The 23,644-nt window shown below is 34.5% G+C and overlaps 1 long non-coding RNA gene across 1 annotated transcript in view; it reads right to left on the reverse strand.

The window, feature by feature from the left end:
* LOC125095423 (uncharacterized) overlaps nucleotides 1-23,644 on the reverse strand; it is a 118,399-nt gene that overhangs the window by 39,774 nt on the left and 54,981 nt on the right. The window contains exon 2 of the long non-coding RNA XR_007125875.1: nucleotides 1,948-2,075. This is a non-coding gene — a long non-coding RNA (uncharacterized LOC125095423). The remainder of the gene's footprint in view (nucleotides 1-1,947; nucleotides 2,076-23,644) is intronic.

Here is a 23,644-nt window from a genome sequence, read left to right on the forward strand (position 1 = left end):
GCATGTGTTGTGATAAGCACTGGGTATTACACACAACTAATGAATCACTGAACGCTACATCAAAAACTAATGATGTATTCTATGCTGGCTAACTGAACACAATAAAGAAAAATAAAAATAAGTTAAAAATAAATAAATAAATAAATAAACCTTCTATTCAAAATTTTAAAAAGCACACTGTCAAAAGAAAGAACAAACATTAGTCAATATTTATCAATCTGTATGCATCAAGCATTTATGCTAAGTGTAGAAATTTAAAAAATTAAAAATCATAGCTCTTGACCTAAGGTCTTCTACTTTTACTAGAGAAAAAAATGAAGAATGGAGGAAGAAGAGAAGAGAGTATTCAGTGAAGGTGGCAGAGAAGTGGAAGAAAATATGAGGCATAGGAAATGCACAATAAGGAAGAAATAACTACATGGTGATGAGAAGGAAAAAGGAAAGAAGCAAAGTAGTGAATCCTGAAGAGACAAGAAGATCCTGTAAGGAAGGGTAAACAAATGTCAGTGGGGGAGAAAGGCAGAGAGAATAATAAAGAAAGAAAACATGATGGGCAAATTAGAGTGGGGACAGGAATACCAAAAAAAAAAAAAAAAGTTCCAAAATCTACTGTAATTAATTCACTGTAGTCGATGATATGTGCTTTTACATCAATGGGTTTAGTAGCAACGGACTTGAAATTATTAAGATATGTAACTTTGAAATTTCTTTTCAACATGTAAAATTGGTGGCACTGATTGAATAAATGACCACTATGTAGAACAGTAATGATCAAAATTTAAAAGGGCCAATACTTGACATAAACCTGCTGCAATAACAATTGCTACCTTATGTAACAAACACAGAACTCCATTAACTCCAATTTAAATCAAACGGACAGGCTTCACTAAGAATTTGTTATGAACACTAAATATTCTTGTAAAATTATGTAAGAAACAAATCTTCCATTATAAAATAGGAAACATATAGCTAAAACAAAACATGGATACTAGATTTTTTTTTTTCCATTGAGGGTTCGTTAATTCGTTGTAAAATATTTGGGCATGTGTATAATGCAATTTGTACCTATAGGCACATCTCTCTCTCTCTCTCTCTCTCTCACACACACACACACACACACACACACACACACACCTGTTCCATCTGAGTAATTTTAATTGTTGCTGTTACTCTGTCATTACTACCCCATTTATTCTTCTCTGTAACTAATTTCTCTCCACTATGAGAAGGTAATGAGACCTGGTAAGAAAAAAAAAAAGATCCATGGGCTTCTCTCCCACGTTCTCCATGTCCCTTAACAAAATCCATCCCATGTATTTTAAACCAAGGAAAAAAAATGATTAGAGAGCCTCTGTCTCTTGACTGCAATAGGCTGTACTCATCATCACTATGGAGTAAAAAGTATCTGGCTGGTCCAGCCTCCGGCATTGCTTATTTGTATAGCCTAAGCCTCCAGCACTGGGTACCAACTAGCCTCAGGTATGAACTTGTCTCAGGTGGATCTAAGTACACCTGCTGTATTTGGAGAAATTCTGAAATATAAAATTATCTAGTGACAATGAAACACACACCATCTAGGTCATTACCTTTTGCACACTGTTATTTCAGAATATGCTACAAAAGCATGTGGGATGACTTATTCATTAATATCAGGCGAAGTCTGGAAATGTGCCTAGAAATCAAAATCTACCATAATGCCATTACAAAAATGAGGATGAGAAAAATAATTGCTACTGTGTTGAGAAAAATAAATTTTATTTATTATCATTTGCTGATGCTTTATCTGAAATATTTTATAATTATAAAATTATTGACATGCAAGTAATTTTTATCATTATAGGGTAAAATCTATGATTAAATTATATTATTATGATGTGGATAAAGACAATAGGATAGGCCAGGAATTATTCATAAACATAGACACTGAAAGAAGTGTGTTTTTGTTACCTCATATTTGACTGAGTTCCTTGAACAGCCAGTGGCTTATTTTAGACTGGTAAGGAGGATTAATTTAAGAGGAATTCACTATGTGGCAGCTCCTGTTAATATCCTATTCCACATAATTGCTGAACACTCTGAAAATGAATAAATCATTATTATCATTACATAGATATAGATACCCTATGTGAGTTAACCATTTCCATAGATTTAGAATATAAAGTCAAGATGAATCATTTTAAAGTGTGCTTCTTTGCCTAAAAATTAATCTTTCTCTAATATTCTGTGCCTCCACAACATAGTAAAAATGCTTTTTCAAACATTCCCTCCTATTTTGCTCCTCTGTTACCTATGCTTTTCAACTAAGTTATTTCCTGTTTCCGAAGCATGCCACCACTTTCTACTATGTTGTCTTTACCCATGGAGTTTCAAAAACTTTAGAATAACTCATTGTTTTCCTTGATATCTGGGTACTTATTTCTCCAGGCACATTGTACTCTGCATCAAGTACTTTTCAAATATCCCACTTGCTTAAAATCTTACTGGACTAGATCATGTGTTCTCAAAAGGGGTGGTACTGTCCTTAAAAGGACTAAGAATGAGGTAAATATGTAGCTTTGCTTAATTCTAGATAAACCAAAGTTCATTCTGCTCACCTAAGATCCAAAAAAAGAGTATCAGAGTCAAATTTAGGTTTCTGGGACAGAGATAGAAACTAAGCATGTACTTTATAAATTATATTGGCATAAAAGTGTTCTGTATAATGTGCATAAACATGACACTCTGTAGATGACAACAAAAAGTGGGCATGAAAGAAATATATATAACTAATATGTATATCTATCTGTGTCTATATCTCTATGTGTTGATCAATATATTTATATATATAATATAGTAGTAATTAGGAATCACTATATATCTATAATTAACATATATTTATTATATACTTATGTATGCATAGTATACATTTATATATGCATTTTTAATGAATATAAAGAATTATGATAGGTTATATAATATATTCTATTCTATTAATTAGCTATTAAAATGTCTTCCAATTTTAGGAGAAATCTAACTTAAAATAGAATTACTTTATTCTGCAAATGTTAATGAAAACATGAAGTGAACATGTTAATAATAAAGGCAAAATTATAAATCTAGTCTTTTCATAAGTCATTTTCATAATTCGTAAATGGCTTTTTAAGAAAAAATCAAATACATCAACTAGAGTATTGAAAATACTCAGAAAAAGTGAGAGATATCCACAAAAAAGAAAATCTTTGCATACTTACTTAAGTCACAAAGGTAGACAATGTAATTATAAAAGCCAATGGAGAAATCTAATATTGGAACAAAACAATACAAAAGATTAATTAGAGTGCCAATGGAAAGTCAGAGAGATGAACACACCTTCTGAACATTATTCATATTGACCTATTTTTCAGAATAGAGGAGATTATAAAACTACCAGGAACCAACATGGGTGAAGAAAACAGGAAATAATGAAACAGGAAATAATGAAGATTTGTATCTGATACCATGGTATCAAACATTTCTTAAAATGACCGTGTAGATCTTCCTGTATTTCAAACTGTTATTCCATTTCTAGCATAAGCATATAGGGCATTCACAGCTCTTAAATAACACAATTATGAAAATATCTTTGCCTTGTTGAAAAAAATATAAATTCCCCTTCTAGGATGGGAAAGGTCCATCACACATTTTAGCACAGTGGAATTCTATGTAAATTGGGGTTAGAGATGAAGTAAACATATTTAGAACAGTTAGTTCAATCAGCATTCTCAGTAGGCTGCATTCTTCCTTGTTGAATAAAAATTTCAAAGATCACCTCCAATCTTTTTATTTGTGAAGAATTTCACTTATCAGATATACAAAATGTTCTCCTATCTTGGTAATTAGCACATTTCTTGGTAGCAGCCCAATAAGTAAAAACAGTTTCTTCCTTTATTGTGCTGTGGACTTAATCTCAACAGGATGCCCCTCTCTGTCCACTCTAATTAAGAAAACTGGCATATGAAACTTTCTGCAGATGGATTAACAGCAGGGGCTGCATAGATTTCCTTCATAGGCTTAATAGTCCTATCAGCAGCCCACATCACTTGAAAATCAGGAGTGCTGTCTACACTTCACAGGCCTTCTTGAGCCTCAAGCTTCCTGCCCATGTTTCCTCTACAATGACTACTCAAATTCTTCTCAAGGTTCTCCAGAACACTCTTCTATATGTCAAGTTTTTTTCTGACACCACTTTCTTTTTACTTTTTTCCCTGGCTCCCACACACTGTGTTGATCTGGCCAAGAGATGACTCCTGCTATCTTAACAACAGCCACACATTAGAACTGGAGGCCAGGAGATTAAAGATGATAATGAGCAAAACGGAATAAATCTAGCTTAAAAAAAAAATCACCTGATTCACTTTTTTTTTTTTTTGAGACCAATTAAAATGCTTCTGTGTCTTATTGGAATTCTATAAATGTTTGTTTCTTTGTTTTGACTTTTCCAAGTTTTACTCAATGGAGAAATTTAATATTGGAAGAAAAATACAAAAGATTAAAAGTAATTAAAATGCCAAATGAATTGTCAAAGAGATGGAGGTACCTTATAAACACTCTTCTTACTGGCTTATTTTTCAGAATAGAAGAGATGATAAAACTCTAAGGAAACAGCATGGGTGAAGAAAACAGGAAATAATGAAGGGAAGGATTGCACTGAATATTTATATCTGATACGGTGGTATCAGCAGATACTGGCTTAGTTCTACCCAATTCATATTTGTCTCCTATAAAAAAAGGCCAAAACAAAAATAAGTATCCCAATTTCATCCCAAGTTCTCCGTTTGGATATCTCATCTTTCTTCTCTTTCTTTTTTGTGAAGACTTAACTAATGCATCCCCACTGAGTTTTGTTTTTTTTTTTTTTAAAGATTTTATTTATTTATTTGACAGAGAGAGATCACAAGTAGACGGAGAGGCAGGCAGAGAGAGAGAGGGAAGCAGGCTCCCTGCTGAGCAGAGAGCCCGATGCGGGACTCGATCCCAGGACCCTGAGATCATGACCTGAGCCGAAGGCAGCGGCTTAACCCACTGAGCCACCCAGGCGCCCCCTTTTTTTTTTTTTTTTAAGATTTTATTTATGTATTTGACAGAGAGAGTGAGAGAGGCAGAGAAGCAGGTAAGGGGAGCAAGAGTGGGAGAAGCAGTCTCCTCACTGAGCTCTGGGATCGTGACCCCAGCTAAAGGAAAGACGTTTAACCAACAGAGCCACCCAGGCGCCCCCCACTCCACTGTAGTTTTCTTAACTTTGTTAGTGATGGAGCCTGTTGTAGCATGAGGGGAACTGACAAGTGTGTCATGCCTACAACAAGCTCTCAATGCCTCTGTAGCACCTGGTCTTCATTTATAAGCTCTAATATAGAAAGAAATGGAAAGATACACATAAAGACTGATTCCTGTTATTCCTCATTTTCCTATCAATAACCCTTAGGAAATCTTGAAAGGGTTTTGCATGAATGGTAATACATTCTAATTTTTAGTTAACATGGGCAAAAATATCTCATGTAAGAATCTAAGGAAAAACAATATTATATCATTACTGGTGTACAACATAATCTATTTTAATTACTATAGCAAAAGTCACATGATTAAGCCTCTTAACTCACAATCTCTAGGAGGGCCAGAAAGATGACACAACCAGGAAGAACATTTGAACACTGCTCCGTACATAGCTTAGATCTCCTCCTCTAAGGATAAAGATACCAGCATTCTTGGATACTGAAGCCTCAAAGATGAGTCCATCTCAAGGAATTGCTCTTAGCCAAGGGTAGCTGTCTCACTTAAGTTTGTTCCCATTTTAGAAGTAACTCATATCCAAAGACATATGGCATACAAAGCCTGGCCCCCGTATCTCAATTTGGAAAAAGTCTGAATTGCTATTTCATTTAGCTTTGGAGTGCCCTGTGCGATAATCTGGAAGTTCTTATTCAGTTTTATGGCAATTCAACTTCTTCTTCTCTGCAATCCTGCATCTTTTACTCTTTTGAAATTATGGTTCCTCAAACTGAGATTACAGAAGGGAGGTGGGTAGGGGAATGGGGCAACCAGGTGATGGGTATTAAGTAGGGCATGTGTGGTGATGAGCACTGGGTGTTACACTCGACTAATGAAACGTTGGACACTACTTCAAAAACTAATGATGTACTATATGCTGGCTAACTGAACACAATAATAATTTAAAAACACTGCGTTTTGCAGAAACAAATGAACATAAAAAAACAAACTAAACAAAACAAAAAACAACACAAAAAAACCTATGGTCCCTAAAAGCACTCCCCAGTAAACTTTGGCTTGTCTATCTTCATATCAGAATCTGTTTCTCAAGAATCCCACCTAAGACATCAAAGCTCTGACCCTACTGATGTTGCCGTGGTCTGAGACATGATTGGCACCACTGTACTAAGCAATGGATTCCAGAAACTGCTATCGACATAGTGGAAAGCCACATTTTTCAATAAAATTGCAATTGTGTATTACCTGTATCCTCAGATTGCTTTCAAGTTAAAGTACCTATTAAAAAAAAAATTAGAGATTGTCAATTTCCTTGGGTAGGTGCTATTATCACTTATGCTTCATAACTTGCCAGTATCTTAAATACATTTCCTTTATAGAAGAATTAACTAAAGTGTAAGTCCTTCTCCAACGTGGAAGCAAGGAACTTTGTTTCCCAAACTCCTTTTCTGCTAAAGACACAGACTTATGTCCTATGCAAGATGAGTTACCTATATCCTAACAAGACTTTCCTCTTAAAAAATAGAAAATAAAGTATAGATCCTAAATTATGAACATTAAAATTAAACTTTTTCAACCTCATAAAATTGAAATTTCTACATATTTTATCTTGTGTTACATTAAGAATAATTTTGACTAAAAAATATCTGATCATTATTTGTCTGAATTCTTATATTCAGCAAATCCTAAAAAAGAAAATCTCTACCAGTGCTTTGCACTTGATCTTAGCCAAAAGGCCGAGAAGCGATCTACCAGTGCTTTGTTCTTCAAAAGAATTGAAGAAGAGTTGAAATCATCCATATAGGAACAAGGTAAGGAAAATGGAATTTTGGTGACTCTCCCTCCGTTTAATTTTCTAAAATTAATTTCCCTTTACTAAGGTGATATAAATTTCATGTTTCTGCTAATTTTAGATATTGCACAGATAATTTCCTTTAGCCAGATTAACCAAGTGTTTAGTTTTTGTTTTGTTTTCTAAATAAAAAATATTTCACAAACCATGTATATTTCTTACAGGTACTCCTCCTAAGAATTAATAGTAATTATGTAATACAAGGTACAGTAAAAGAAATCAGATTCCAATGAAAGAGTCCCACACTAAGTTGTTAACCAACTACAAGTAAGTTAAATAAATATTCTTTGTTTATTCTTTGATATTCTTTTATTAGATAATGCTATGGCTATTTATATTTCTAATATTCCAGCATGCTCTGGTTCCAGAAAATGTTAAAATTATTATACACTGTATGTTAAACTGACAGAAATTAAAGGCTCAAAAATATAAGAAAAAAATGAATCATTAAAAACTTCAGGTGGAGCACTAAAATAAACAAGTCTTTGATTTGGAATACAACAGAAGATAAGATTCTTTCAAGACAGAAAAAGAAACCAGCACCATTTACACAATAAATGTTTGCAAATGTAGTAAGTAACAGGACTGGCTAGAGCCAACATTGGAAGAGCTGCAACATCTGTCTCTGATGTATTTCCAGTTTCTCAGTTTTCTCTCAGCAGCTCCAGCAATCTTGGTCCAAAGAATCTTTTCAGCTCCAGGCTTAATTGTGCTAATGCTTCTGAGTACATTCTAACTATGAGAAATTATAATTATACCCAAAGAACTGTCCTGTGAATTTGCATCTTGTCCAAATGCCCAGACCCAAGATTTGTGTTATCCACTATGAACCTCTGGGCTCCAACATTATTTCTTTATTGCCATAAATCAGAGGGTGATGACTGTGCCTCAATTTTCTACCTGCAACAAAGTACTCCTTCCCTTCAAAGTATCTCATTTCTCAAGACTGGCCTTCTGTGTGTATTCTTTATTTCCATGGCTCTTGCTTTCCTCATTACAAGAAGATCATTAACTCTCTATTATTTTGTTCCCAAGTCATCATTCTCATAGCCAATATTGAGAATATTTAGTGAGTACCTACAATATGGTATTTACGAGAGAGCCTGGAGATTATACAGATATTATTTGCATCTATATCTACATAAATAATTTGTTCTTAACATAATCAGTTGTAGGACAATTACCTAATCTTATCTTCCCCCACTGAGACAAATTGCTGACTTTTTGGATGTGGTGACTCTGATGGCCTAACACCTCCAGTAAGCCGATCTGTTCCCTCAGTACCTGTTCTGCACAAATCTTGGTGAACTTCAACACTCCCTCATCACAACCCAGAGCAAAGTTCTTATTAATTGGAACTCAAGGTAAGTAATACATTTAACCACAGTCTATGTGACTTTCATTCAGTAGCCTCAGCACAACTGTTGCTACCGTGAGCCTTCAGAATAATTGAGCTCTACTCTTTGGCAGCTGCTCTACCGTGTCCTTTAACACCCTCCTTCCTCTGCATGGGAAACTTTCTTTCGCTATTCCTTGTTTCTCTCACCAGTAAAGAAAGAAACCGAATTATTTTACACCAATTTTTAGTGAAACACTGTTCCATGATGGATCAGATGGAACTTAAAGGAAATTATTTTTAAAACTTTTTTAAAAATTTATATTTATTTATTTTTAAATTTCTTTTCAGTGTTCCAGAATTCATTATTTAAAACCTTCTTTTTTTGACAGAACCTCTAAAACATATGTAGAAGTGAATGAACAGTATAAAGAACCCTGATCTAGTGAAGAGCCAACTTTAACAGTTAATTAAGTCATCAGCCCTCTGGTTTTATCTTTACCTCCTGACTTACTTGAAAGCAAGTGCCCCGAATCATATAATTAATCTATAAACAACTCAATTCACATTTCTAAATGATTAGGATTCTTTATAAAATTTTTACATCAAAACATTAACAATAATGTTTCAGTAACATAATTATCCAGTCAGTATTCACATTTGCCCTATTCTTTCTTTTCTTCAAGTTGCTTTGTATGTATGAATATCCAAACAAATACACACATTGTACTGGATTGACACATTTCTGAATACTACTTTAATCTTTTTTTTTTTCTTGTAATTAAAAATTGTTTGTTACTGTTGACGAAACCAAGTCATTTGTCCTATATGTGTCTCACTATTAGTTTGAAACTTTGGGAGCTTCCTGGGTGAAATTTGAAACTCTCCCCTTTACATGGAGAGTAGGGCGAGACAGAAAGAAGAGGTGGACCACTCTAGGTAGGTAGGTGGCAAGCTTAATAAACAAGGAACCTTACATAGGAGGCCTATCTTGGGAGGCAGCAAGACAAGTGGATCTCCACACCTTCTTGCCAAATCTCAAAGTTTACACAGAGGTCTGCCTTAACTCAGTTGAGTCACATATACTGTCCAGAAGGTACCAAAGACACTGTACTTCTCAAGACTATGTCCTTGTAACAGTTCCCACTGTGGGAATGGTGGGAAGAATATATAAAGTGTACATTCCAAGGACAGAGAAGGAGTGGAAGCCTGCTTGGGTTGGCTGACAGGACAACTGTCAGTTATGTCTTCGAGAGGACCTCTTCCAACACTCACACTCTGGATTTTTCATCCTTGATGCCATATTTTCTCCACCTATTTTCTGTATTTCAAATAAACTCATAGACTGATTGATTCAATCCAACTCAGATATTATATTTTGGCTTCAAAGAGTCAAAGTTAGTATTTTATATTTTCTGTTACAGAAATACTGTGTATTGCTTTCCTTCTTTAAACTTTAATATTGATTAATGAGTTCTAGTACTGTTAGCCCAATCCTCTTTAGCCTCTCTCCTAATAATTTAGTCAGTCATAGATAAACATTTTCTATGTCAATAATTTAATGAGTGATTGCATTATATTCCAATTCTTTCATAGTGCATTTCCTTTATTAGCTGGGGTGCTTATTTTTTTTAAAATCATCAACTATTTAGTTGCAGTTTGTACAAGAATGTTAGAATGAAACCTTGAGTCTTTTCCTTTATTTATCAGTTTGCAGAATACTTTGGTTATCCAGTATCCACCAAATGTGACTGGTAAGTTTCTCATTAGGTAACATTATCAATTCATGAATTTATCATATCTTATTAATGTCAATAATTTGTTCAGTTAGTTCCACTTGTTTGGCTGCTCAAATTGCCTATTCAGAATTGCCTATACAGAAATCTCTTCAAATTGGACCCTGAGTCCATTTTACATGTTCCTGGTAGCTTTTGCACTATATCTGGATTTAGCTATTTCTTCGAGGACACCAATTTATTTTAATGGGAAGTACTATTTAGGAGACCACAATTTGTTTGCAAGGTACTCACTGTTACTGGGTCCATTGTTGTTTCTAGGCTTTTTAGCAAGCCTGAAAAATTGTATGACTTGAAATTATATATGTATTCAAAGGAGGAAATGTACATTTATGTGTGTTCACAGAGAATAATATTTTCCATTGCCTAGGTGAACAAATAGAATCTTACTGCCAATAAAGATACTAGAGGTATTGAAATACTATCATATGCTAGTGTGTTATTCTTTCTCCTTTTGAACTAAGCACTCTTACTAACTTCTTACAAGTCAATCTTTTGTATTTTAATTCATCCATTTGTAAAATGAGAAAAGCTATTTTTCATGTATATAACAGTGTTACAATGACACATTTAGAAAATTGTGGAGATGTTCCAAAAATAAAAATGCTACAGTCAGCTTTCAATCATCTGTAGGCAACTTGCTCTTTGGTATACCTTAGCTTTCAAAATTATTGACAAGGAATTGCTAGATGATTTATTTTATTGGCAACACTTTCTGAAGATGACCTAGAAAAGAAAATGGAATACACCGTAGTCATAAGAGTAGTTAATAGGGAAGGAGAGCGGTTCTAACAGTCAAAGAGAGTGCAGTCACTAACATGTTGTTTGCCGGGTGCAAAGAGAATAATTAAGTTACTGACTGAATTCCACTGCAAAAAGGAGGATACTATTTTGTGCATTAGACTGCAGCATAAGACTCAGGACCTATAAAGACCATTTTGAACAATGGAACCATCTGTAGAGAAGTGTTTGATGACATTTCTGAAGCATCTGTGATGAGATGGGTCACTCACCCAGACTTCAACTATCTCACCCTCACCAAGGTTCAGCAGAGGACCTTTGAAGTAACCCAATGAATAGGTGCTATTGACATTTTCTAAAAATAAGACGTGAGAAAAGAAAGTTTCAACAAACTTCTTCAATGCATCTCAACTCAATAAACATTTTTGAAGGCTCACTAATGTGCACTGTCTATGCTGCTCTTTGCATCTCTCCTATCTATTAAATGTTCTTCTGGCTTCAGATCCCTGTCAGATTTATCCTTCATGCTGCTGATATAATAATCTTTTTCAAACATACTTCTGATAGGGTCACTTCCCCACCTCAAATCCCCAGGATAAAATCCAATAACTTTAGCAAGATACAAAATGTCATTAACAATTCCTCTTCTCCATCTCCTCTGATAGCTCATACTTATCCCCATGCCCCTGACATACAAAGCTATTTATATGTCTTCGGGTGTTATGCTTGTCTGACCTCTATGTGCAATGCTCATGTTGTATCTTTTTTCCTGAAATGATCACTCTATCTTCATAGCGCTATATACTAATTACCCTTTAAATAACTCGCATCTTATCTTTTACACAGTCTCCCATGATTTTTAAGTTTGCTTAAATATTTGAGGGTTATTCCCATTAGAATGTGAGCAATTATGGGTGTCTGGGTGGCTCAGTGGTTTAAAGCCTCTGCCTTCGGCTCAGGTCATGATCTCAGGGTCCTGGGATCGAGTCCCGCATCAGGCTCTCTGCTCAGCGGGGAGCCTGCTTCCTCCTCTCTCTGCCTGCCTCTCTGCCTACTTGTGATCTGTCTCTGTCAAAGAAATAAATAAAATTAAAAAAAAAATGTGAGCAATTATAATGTAGTAGCCTCGGCCATATATTTCATTGGTATAACCAACCCTTACTTCTACAACAGTACCAGAACAAGTAATTTTTAAAAAATGAGTGATTTACTTATTTAATGTATCCTACAATATGTCAAACTGTTACCCTATCCGAGAAGTCCTTCGTATCTAAAAGATTCATGCAGAATTTCTGTTTAAAGGAATTTGAAAGAGAACATTTCCTAGTAGAAAGCTTTATAACTGTCTGAAAAGCAAACAATGAATGTGAAGCATGAAATAGATTACACAGAGAAGTTTTATACGTGTCAGGAAGAAGATTGATTAGCTTTCTGGATCTTCAGAATGGTAGTTCATTATTTCATTGGTTTCTAGCATAAAGGAGATACCCAAATTTAAATCCAAATAACCAAGGATTCCATAGGCAAATACAAATTGCACTTGCACTGACAGGCATCAGTGCCTCATTGCCTCGGAAGGGTGCCAAGATGTTATCCAGGCTGTCTTGCAGCTCATGCCATTGTAAAAGCAGAAGACTTGCGAATTTGGTGACTTTCCAAAGTCGGATATCTGAAACATGCCCCAGTTTCTGAACTCTGAAGCCACTGTGCGCTTTATAATAATGAGGGCTATCACAGTATAAGTAATATCCATCATAGTAAAGCATCTTTTTAGATATCATAATCTTTAAAATTTAAAAATTCATTATTGACCAGCATTTTACATTGACTCAAAATTTATAAAAATTATGGTTATACTTTTTCTTTTGTACATACAAATTTAAAAACCTATTATTTTACAGTGTTTTTCCTAATTGAATTATGTCTCAGCTCTCCACATAAAAGCAGCTTTATAGCTCTTTATAGAAGGCGGTCTGTTTGATGGCCATGTTAAAGAAATTGCATTTGTCTCATAGCACTGAGTAAGGTGATTACATTACAAACAAAATTAATGACGGGAAAAGGAAGCAGCCAGCTTTTTATATAAGAAAGTAAGGATTTTAAAGTAAACAAGTAAAATACAAGTGGGCAAAAATATCAGAAGAAAGGTAACATGAGAAAGGTAAAGAAAACAGAAATTAATAAAGCATTATAATGTTTAATACTGTTGATAAATATTAAGTAGAGGGCAGAGAAATAAAAGTGATATTGATATAATAAGAATACATTTTTACATGTGAAGGCATTGTGAAAAATAATAGTGATTTATTAAGGCTGACAGTTTCAAACAGTATCAAATAATACTAAATATGTTCACTGGTACAAGAAGTTATAGAATCTCTGAAGAATTTTAATACATTTTAGATTAATACTCATCTGCCCAAAATGCAGTGATGCACAGTCATTTGTAGGAAGAGGGCAAAACTGAAAGACCTCTCATATAAATTCTTTATTATGTAGATATAAGTAAAGGAAAAAATTCAGTATAATAATAATGTAATATAATATAAGACAGTATAATATACAACATACTGTTCATAGGAATAATACATACAATATAGCAGAAGTGACAGTTCATTCTTACAAAGGTACATACTTGTATCAATTTATCTGTATCACCAAGCATGGACCTTTATAAGTTACATGCTTGGTGATATAGATGCTTTGATAGAAGAATAAAGCCAACAAATAGTCTCTGAGGATATACTTTAATATTAATGCTTTTCTCTTTTAACTAGTTACTAACATCATTATATTGGTAGGGTTTTTCTCCTCCATTTGTAATTGTACTACACTTATGATTTAATTATATCATGAAAATGGCTTGTAAAATTTATATTGTTTCTAATTTAGGATATTGCTACTGTCATGACCCTCTACTCCATTGACCACCCAAACTAATATACTTAATTTTTTATTTAATTTTATTTTTTTCATTGCTCCAAGATTCATTGTTTATGCATCACACCCAGTGCTCCATGCAATATGTGCCCTCCTCAATACCCACCACCAAGCCTTCCCAACCCCCTCATCCCCCTCCAAACTAATACATTTAAAGTCATGTTCTCTCTTCCATCACAGAATTTCCGTGTCTGTGAAGCACTCATACAAGGTATGGTTAAGTAGCAATTCTCTTCCCAAGATTGCTGTGGCTGTTGGTTTGTTACAAAGGCTGCTAATTCATCTTTGCTCCCTTCCGATGAAATTTAATAGTATCTCTAATGGGAAGCAATTCCTTATAATAGGAGGGTGTTTTACTCACTGTGCTCTACTACTAGATAATATTAAAAATCTTATTTATTTAAACTAATAATTTCCCTTTCTTTAGTATATGTTGGAAAATTAATGAAAATTAGATTTAAAAAATATTGGAGTCAATGTCATGTATTTCATAATAAATTTCCCAAATTTAATGCATAAAATATTGAGAGCCTGAGGTATATTTTAATATTATAAATTTCTCCTTGCAAAATCTACTTCATTTTTAAACCAGGTTCTAAGGTTAAGCAGATATACAAATTCCTGAATCTTCAAATGCTTAAGGTAAATTATGCAGTATAAATAGAAGTAAAAAGCTTGCATTACATTGTTAAAGGAATATAAAACACTGAAAGATAGTTTTTTTTCCATGTGGATATAAAAGTTCTCTACTTTAAGAAATATGGATTCGTTAGTATCTGTATGATTATAATATTGTTTGATTTCTCTTACACTTATTTGATTGCATTGAAAATGATAATGAATAAGTTATAAAAGGTGGATTTACTAAGGTCATCACAAAAAATTTGGTGTTTTGGGAATGAGATATTCATTACTTCAGTGAAAATGACTCAGAAATTGATTTGTTTATAAAGTTATAAACTCATATTTTCCCCCAAATTGAGTATAACAGAGGTTTTATAACTGAGGTTTATTATATATCACATTTAAATAATCTAATTCAAAATTTGAGCATATTCACATATGGTATCTAAGAAATTTCTTCTACTCTTTATTTGCGTTGGATTTACCACAGTACCAGAATTTTCATGGTTATATTATTTTTTAAAGATTTTTCTATTTATTTTAGATAGAGTGACTCAGCATGAGTGAGAGGAGGGGTGGAGGGAGAGGAAGAGGGAGAGAATTCTCAAGCAGACTCCCCACTGAATGCGGAGCCCAACACAGAGCTTGAAACAGGACCCTGAAATCATACCCTGAGGTATTCCAGAAACTGCTGGAACCATGATGAGAGTGGGAAATAAAGGAATTCCCTACAGAAACTGTGATCATAGAGGAACTGTCTTCTTCTGCCCAAGACATTGGAGATCCTGGTTCTCTGGCCTTCAGACTCCAGGACTCACACCTATAGCCTTCTGGTTTCTAGGCCTTTGACCTCAGACTGGAGTTATACCATTGGTTCCTCTGACTCTCAGGACTTTGGACACAAATTGAACTGTATCATCAGCTTTCCTGGTTCTCCAGCTTTCAGACAGAAGATTGTGGGACCTTTCAGCCTCCATAACAAGGTGAGCCATTACTACAAGAAATATCTTCTTTTATATCTTCCTATAAATAAACAGTTAGTTCTTTTCCTGTGGACAGCCCTGACAAAGAAACATGTTACTTGAGGTATGTCCTCAATTCCATTTTCTTTCTTCCCTCTTGAAATCTCTCCCCTCCACTTTCTTGAACCTTATTTTATTTTACAAATAAAATATTATGAATCTCTTCTTGAATCATATTCCCTTTACGTGACTGCTTTCCAAGGACATTGCATCCCTGGAATGATTTATGTGGAATAATGATCAATTTAGAAAGGTTTATGCTAAGGGTTCTTGGGTGGCTCAAGTCATGGTCTCAGACTGTGCAATCCAGCCCTGGAGGAGGGTTGCGTGCTTAACAGGGAGTCTGCTTGGAATTTTCTCTCCCTCTATCCCTCCCCCTGCTTATGCTTCTCCCTCTTCCTCTCTCTCAAATAAATAAATTTTAAAAATCTTTAAAATAAAAAAAAAGGAAAGGTTTATGATAGGCCATGTGATGAGAATGAATGCTAACTGCTATTACGATCTTTTAAATTGACAACACTGAGGAGTAGTTTCATATTTGAGTTAGTGTGGGATTGAGAATGATGAACAAAAGATACCTCAAAATATCCTTTCTTACTATTTATTGAGTCTTCAGTTTTCAACTTTTATCAGTTGATTGTCTTGGCTCCTTTCTGTTCCAGTCCTTAACCATTGTTCTAGAAACCCCCTTTTCTTCTTTACTGGATTATACCTGTATTACTCAGGGGCAGGTCAGGTTAAAAGAAATCACTCTAATTTTTCAGTTAGAACGACACTAATACCATAGATTAGATACACAAGTGATGGAAAAGCTGGAAGAGCAAACAGGGAGAAGTGAGAAAACCAGCATTAGCAACATCAAAAACCTCTGCCACTTACTTTTGTTGATGAAGAATGGAATGAAGTAATTTTTACCTGTGCTCAGAAACTGACGTATTCCAGAAACTGCTGGAACTGTGATGAGAGTGGGAAATAAGGGGATTCCCTATAGAAACTGTAACAGAGGAACTGTCTTGTGCAGTTTGCAAGTAAAAAGAAGGAGGAAGAGGAGGTGGAGGAGGAGGTTTAACAGTATATTTTACAGATTAGAAGTTTTTAATTTTAATGAAGTTCTAATTTATCATTTTTTTTCTTTCATGGATTGTGCTTTTGGTATTGTATCCACAAAGTTATTGTCAAACCCAAGGTCACCTTGATTTTCTTCTATGTTATATTCTAGGAGGGTTTTTATTTTTTATTTATTTTTGAGAGAGAGAGAGAGAGAGAGAGAGCGAGCATGCACACACATGGTGGGGGAGGGGCAGAGGGAGAAGGAGAGAACCTTTTTTTTTTTTTTAAGATTTTTATTTATTTATTTATTTGACAGAGAGAAATCACAAGTAGGCAGAGAGGCAGGCAGAGAGAGAGGAGGAAGCAGGCTCCCCGCTGAGCAGAAAGCCCGATGTGGGGCCTGAACCCAGGACCTGGGATCATGACCTGAGCCGAAGGCAGGGGCTTAACCCACTGAGCCACCCAGGCGCCCCTCTTTTTTTTTTTTTAAAGATTTTATTTATTTATTTGAGAGAGACAGGCAGAGATAGTGACAGCACGAGCCTAGAGGAGAGGGGGAGTCAGGCTTCTCGCTGAACAGGGAGCCTGATGTGGGGCTTGATCCCAGGACCCTGAGATTATGACCTAAGCTGAAAGCAGATGTTTAACTGACCAAGCCCAGGCAGGCTGAGAGAGAACCTTAAGCAAGCCCCATGCCCGTCATGGAGTCTGATGTGGGGCTTGATCTCAGGACTCTGAGTGCATGACCTGAGCTGAGATCAAGAGTCAGACACTCAACCAACTGAATCACCCATTTTAGGAGTTTTATAGTATTATTTCACAATTAGGTCTGTGTTGCATTTTGCATTAATTTTTGTGAAAAATATAAGGTCTGTTCTAGATTCATCTTTCTAGACATGTGGATGTGTAGTTGTTCTAGCAGCATTCACTGAAAAGAAGATCCATTTGCCATTGGGTTGTGTTTTTCTTCTGTCAATATACAGTCATGACTGTACTTGTACAGAAAGGGAACATTTTGAGAATTAATTGTAAGAATTGAGAAATAGGAGTATTGCCAGCTTATTTACAAATTTATGTTCAGAAGTTTATGTTTACTGAATTTTTGTTCTTGAAGGCAATGTGATCATGATTTTGGGTTCTTCTTGTCAGAAATTATTTGCATCCCCTCTAAGTAAAATCCATAGTTTAGCATGCAACTACAGATTCTAGGTCAGAATCAGCAGTACATAGTGTCTCAAACAAAAGCACATCCCATACAGATCTGATGAACTCAAATGTCCCATCTTCAAGGAGGTTCTTCCTGACTATGCTACTTTAAGTAGTCTCTCCCCCAAGGTGATGTGTTTATTTCCTTCTTTATATTCTTACCCCCTATGACTTTTAGTGACAAATAAGGGTAAAAGAAATAGGATATCCCATTTTTCTAGCTCCCTTATATTTAAGTTGGCTCTATGTTGTGACTACAAGTAATGACTCATTGCAGGCATGAGCATAGGAAAACTCATGTGAGGCCTTCCATTTACATTATAGCCTGCTGTAAAATGCAAGATCTTGTTTGGAGGTGGAGGAGGAATGTTAAGACCTGAGCAGGCTAGATGACTGGTTACCTACATGGATGGGAACAAACAGCATCCTCTAGATAGGTGTTTGATTCCACAGCAGACATAGGGCAGCAAGAAATAAACCTCTGTGTGTAGAGAATTTAAGTTTTGTTTGTTAACACAATAAAAGCCAAGTTGTCCTAATTAATACAGTATATGCATATTAATACAGTGAATTAGATGAGTGGTAAAGGAAAATGAAGAAAATGTGCCTACCCCAACAAGAACAATCCTAAACGCAGCAAAATAATTTCATTACAAAACGCAAGTGAATTTATTGGGTCAGGTCAAGCTTCCAGAGAATTATGGGAGATTTCAGTCTAATTGTATACATGTGCTTCACATGTTTGTGTGACCCATGTGCTTAGTAGTCCCTTAATTAACGAAAGTAAAAACCAAATTGAATCTAGTAATGAGATCCTGCTGGAGTTACTCTAAAATTTCCAGGCAGAAGAGCCTACAAAGCAGTCATAAGGGTAAGGAGCAAACATCATAGACCTATCCCAGATAGGGTTTTTTCAGGATAAATTCTACTTATTCATGTTATATCACTTTTTTTTAATATGCTACTGAATTTAGTACCAATTACTAATATAAAAATTTTCACCTTTGTTCATCTGTCTGTATTTCCTTTCTGTACTCTTTTCCGTTATCGTATTAAGTTGAATGAACACAATGAGTTTCAGAACATTACTCTTTTCTATTGTCTAGTTTACTATAATATTGGAATTATCTACACACTGAGTATCTGGTAGAACTAGTCTATAAAATCTTCTGGTGCTAGTGTTTTCTTTTTACTATTATTTCAATTATTTTAATAATTATGTCATTATTCAGGATGTTTATTTGTTCTTGATTTAGTACTAGTTAAGTTACATTTTTCTAGATATTACTATATTTGTCTATGCTTACATTATTGAACAGTGTTATGAATAGTAAATCTGCATTTTCTTTCTAATCACTGTGATACCTATCATTAATTCCATATGAATTCTTTCCATTTCTGTTTCCTGGATAAGCCTGGCTAGTAGTTGAGGAATTTCATCACTAATTTCAAAGAAATATTTGGCTTTTTTGATCCTCTTTATTTGTATATTTTATTTATTTAATTTATTTATTTATTATATTTATAATAAATGTATGTATCATCAGTACTATCCAATGTGACAATCAGTAGTAATACATGGTTATTGAATACTTGAATGTTTACAGTGTAAGTAAAAAACTAATTTTTTTATTACACTTAATTTAAATTTAAATAGCTACATGCAGCTCAGGCCAACCTCATTGAACAGCTTAGCATAAGAAAGAAATGAGGCATTAGCTGGTAGGAAATGGTGTATAACAAAAATGTTTTAAAGTATAAATTATACTGGAGACATCGTAATTCTTGATTTCAAATGATATTATAAATCTATAATAATAAAAACAGTATAGCATTGAAATAAAAACAGATATATAGATCAATGGAACAGAACAGAGAGCCCAGAAATAAACCCATGCATATATATATATATATATATATATATATATATATATATATATCTCATCAATTAACTTATGACCAAGGAGCCAAGAATATATAACAGGAAAAGGATACTTTCTTCAATAAATGGTTTTGGGAAAATTTGTCAATCACATGCAAAAGAATGAAACTGGACTATCTTACATTATGCACAAGAATTAGCTCAAAATGGGTTATAGATTTGAATGTAAGACCAGAAACTTTAGAATTCTTTGAACAAAACATAGGCAGTCACCTCCTTGACATTGGTCTTGGAGATTATGTGTTTTTTCTTTTTTTTTTTTTTGAAACTGATACCAAAAGAAAGGCAATAAAAGCAAAAACGAACAAGTAGGACTACATCAAACTAAAAAGATTCTGCACAGTAAAGGAAACCATAAACTAAATGAAAAGTCAACCTACTGAATGAGAGAAAGTATCTGCAAATCATACATCTGAGAAGAAGTTAATACCCAAATATATAAAGAACTCACACAACTCATTAGGAAAACAAGAATGATAACAATCAATATGAATAGACATTTTTCCAAAGAAGACACACAGATGGCCAACAAGTACATGAAAAGATACTCAACAATATTAATCATTAGGGCAATGCAAATCAAAACCAGAATGAGCTATCACCACATACCTGTCAGAAGAGCCCACATACATTAAACATAAAACAACGACAATTAAAAAACAACAACAACAACAACAAAAAGAAGAAGAAATAACAAGTGTTGGCAAGGATGTGGGGAAAAGGGAACCCTTGTGCACTACTGATGGGAATGCAAAAATGGTGAAACCTCTATGGAAACAGTATAGAGGTTTCAGAATATTAAAAAAGTGGAACTACCATATAATCCAGCAATTCCACTTTAGAGTATATCATAAGAAAACAAAAACACTAATTTAAAGAAAGATGTATGTACTCCCCTGTTCATTTCAGTATTACTTAAAACAGCCAACATACAGAAACATCAAATATATTGCTAGCACATTGCAAAAATTTCCATGAGGAGCCTAAGTATTCATTTAGATAAAGCAGTGAATACACATGCAGATGTGATAATGGGATTGTGTACTCTTTTCAATAATCAATCTCCCCTTCTTAGTTATTGAATAATCCTTGTTATTACTGGAGTTGGACAATATTTTTACTTTAAAACTAAATGTTACAGCCAGTCTTGCAATAGATTTTGCTAGTGAGAGTCAGCATGATTCGTTGTCTGTGATCAATAGAACAAAGACTTTCTCCCTTACCTGTCCTTCTGTCTACTTCCTTAGAATGAGGAAGAGTAGGTTGAATCTTTGTAAGGCATATTGTGTATCCAATACAGAGAACAGAAGATACTCACTATGCATGTCTATTGTGAAGACACCAGAAGAAGACACAGACTATCTTCTTCCATATATGTTTTACCTGAAGGAAAATAAACTTCTAACTTATTTATGAACTTTCCTGGTATTTTTTAAACACAATTTTTAAATAGACATAATTTGGAAGTGAGATGTTGTTACTAACACAAAGTAAAATGTGGCTGAACAAAGGTGATGAGGAAGCATTACACAAGTATATATCAAAAATAGAGTTGTATATTAAGAAATACTGCTGCTGCTGCTAGTACTACTACTATTATTACATAATATTTGGCCAAACCTTTACCTGTGTATATTTAAAAATAGACTATGTGCTTACCGAGACATTGAAACTAAAGAAAATAGAAAATGTTTAGAATTTTCCATATGATGGCTCCCTTAGGTTGTTTTCAGTAAAGTTCTTCAAGGAAAAGATGAATTCATAATAAAGCTATCAAGGCTATAAGCAAAAATGAAAGGAAATACTGTTTTGATAGTGGGGGTGTTCTCTGCCTATGCTCGGCAATCAGAGTTTACTGAGAGTCCTACAATTTGGAGCCCCGCACGGAGAAAAAAGCCACCTGCTACTGCTCTGTAGCCCGAACTGAAGCTCTTAAAGCAGTTACTGCAGAGGATAAATCTTAGAAGAGAGAAACTCCATGCTAAAACTTTTTAAAGCATCTTCCACTGGTAATCCCTGCCATATTATTGAGATTGAGTTTACCCATGATGACTATATAAAATATTTTCTTCTTAATTATAGTTTTATGTGGTTTCAGGTAACTGCCAATGTGAGGTTTGAGAAGATAAATGGAACATAATTGTCAGTAAGTTCAAGAATGTCTGTGCTTGAAAAATTGTATCTAGACAAGTTCTTAGTTGTAATTAGTCACATAAGGAATTGCCCAGAAAGTAAAGGTAATCTAACAGGATTTTGAGAGTGTTAACTACAAAAATATTTAAAACTTGACTGTTCCTGTCTATCTACTGTCCGCCCCACTCCTCTTTCCACCCTACACACTTTTGCATGTGACTATATGGCCCTCAGAATAATCCCAAACCCCACAAACTATACTAGTCTGTGTAGGGTTCTGTGAAACCCCTTGTTCCTCAATATTCATCTCAGCATGACTCACAAAGGTACTTAACAGTGAAGAAACATTACATTTACAGAGACTCATGTACAGAGGAGAACGAGAAAGTGAAGATCTTATTCTATTACCAGGGTAAGAAATGTTAGTTAGTCCTCATAAATGGGTTTGATCATCGTTCTGAGAGAGTGCCTGGTGTGTTTTCTGTTCTCCTCTTTTGTAATCCGGAATAGGTGTGTGTGTGTGTGTGTGTGTGTGTGTGTGTGTGTGTGTGAGAGAGAGAGAGAGAGAGAGAGATTTTCTTTTACATTCTCTACTACTGTATACTGGGTGTGATGGGCCAGATATATTGTGTTGTACTTTATATCTTCCTTCTTCTCAGGAAAAGAAAAATCCAGATCAGATCAAAAGGACTACTCATTTCTCAGAAACCTCATATTTTGAATCAAGGTTTTATCATTTCTCAGACTTTGGGTTAAGATCAAGTGTGAAGATTTTGACACACAGGAAACTGTTAGCTGCTAATCCAATATCCATTGTCCCATCTTTCACAGACATAGAATCATTCTGTTATTAGCATTGCCCTGTGCCCAGTCTTCCATGAAATGGAGAGATGATAAAATATTAGTAGAAGGAATGAGTGTAGGCTTCTTGCAAATTCCTTTATAGGGAGTTGATTTAGCAGCAGATGTGTACTTTTCCTTTTATCCTTTCTATTTCTATGGAATTCAGAAGTAATGATTAGAAATCTTGCAATCATTTGATGCCCAGAGTCAAACTTGAGAGTATAAGACATTTAATAAAACATTTATTAAGAACAGGAGAACAGAAAAGTAAGAAGAATAGCGTTCTCTGATTACTAAGGAGCTCCCATGGCATCCCAGGACTGTCCTCACAGACTTTTATACAGGTTAAAAAAATAAAATTCAGGGTTTGGAGAATCACATTTGTTCCAGTCACGGTTTGGGGAGGTCTCTTCTTATTTTACTGGTAAAACAAAAACCATAAGAAAACTGATGTAATGTTCTTTTTTTATGGTTTTTATTTGACCAGTGAAGTAAATAAACTCTTCAGCTAAGAGTGAGTAGGACATTTGAAAGAATGGAGATTTGGAAAGAGTAGAGATATGAAATAGATTTTTAGAGGAATGGGAGAATAAATAGACTACAAATTATTTACACACATATGTAATATATAATATAATATGTATATACAGTATATATGTTAGAATATGTCAAACAGTACTAAAGCCCCTCTGAGTTTAGCCATGGATTTAAATTGAAACTAGTTAGGAAATCTGCATACTTTTCACCTGCCCTATTAGCTGGAGTAGACAGAAAACTGGAATTAACCTCTTGTGGTTTTGCTGGTAGTGAGGGGCTAGACTGTGACTCATTGCTAACAGCTTCTATCTGTATTGTATCACACTGAAACAACCGGAAAGGTTGTATCTTATTGAATAGTTACTGCTATTGATATGGAAG

The sequence above is a fragment of the Lutra lutra genome, chromosome 3 (assembly GCF_902655055.1).
Source record: "Lutra lutra chromosome 3, mLutLut1.2, whole genome shotgun sequence".
Taxonomy (NCBI): Eukaryota; Metazoa; Chordata; class Mammalia; order Carnivora; family Mustelidae; genus Lutra; species Lutra lutra.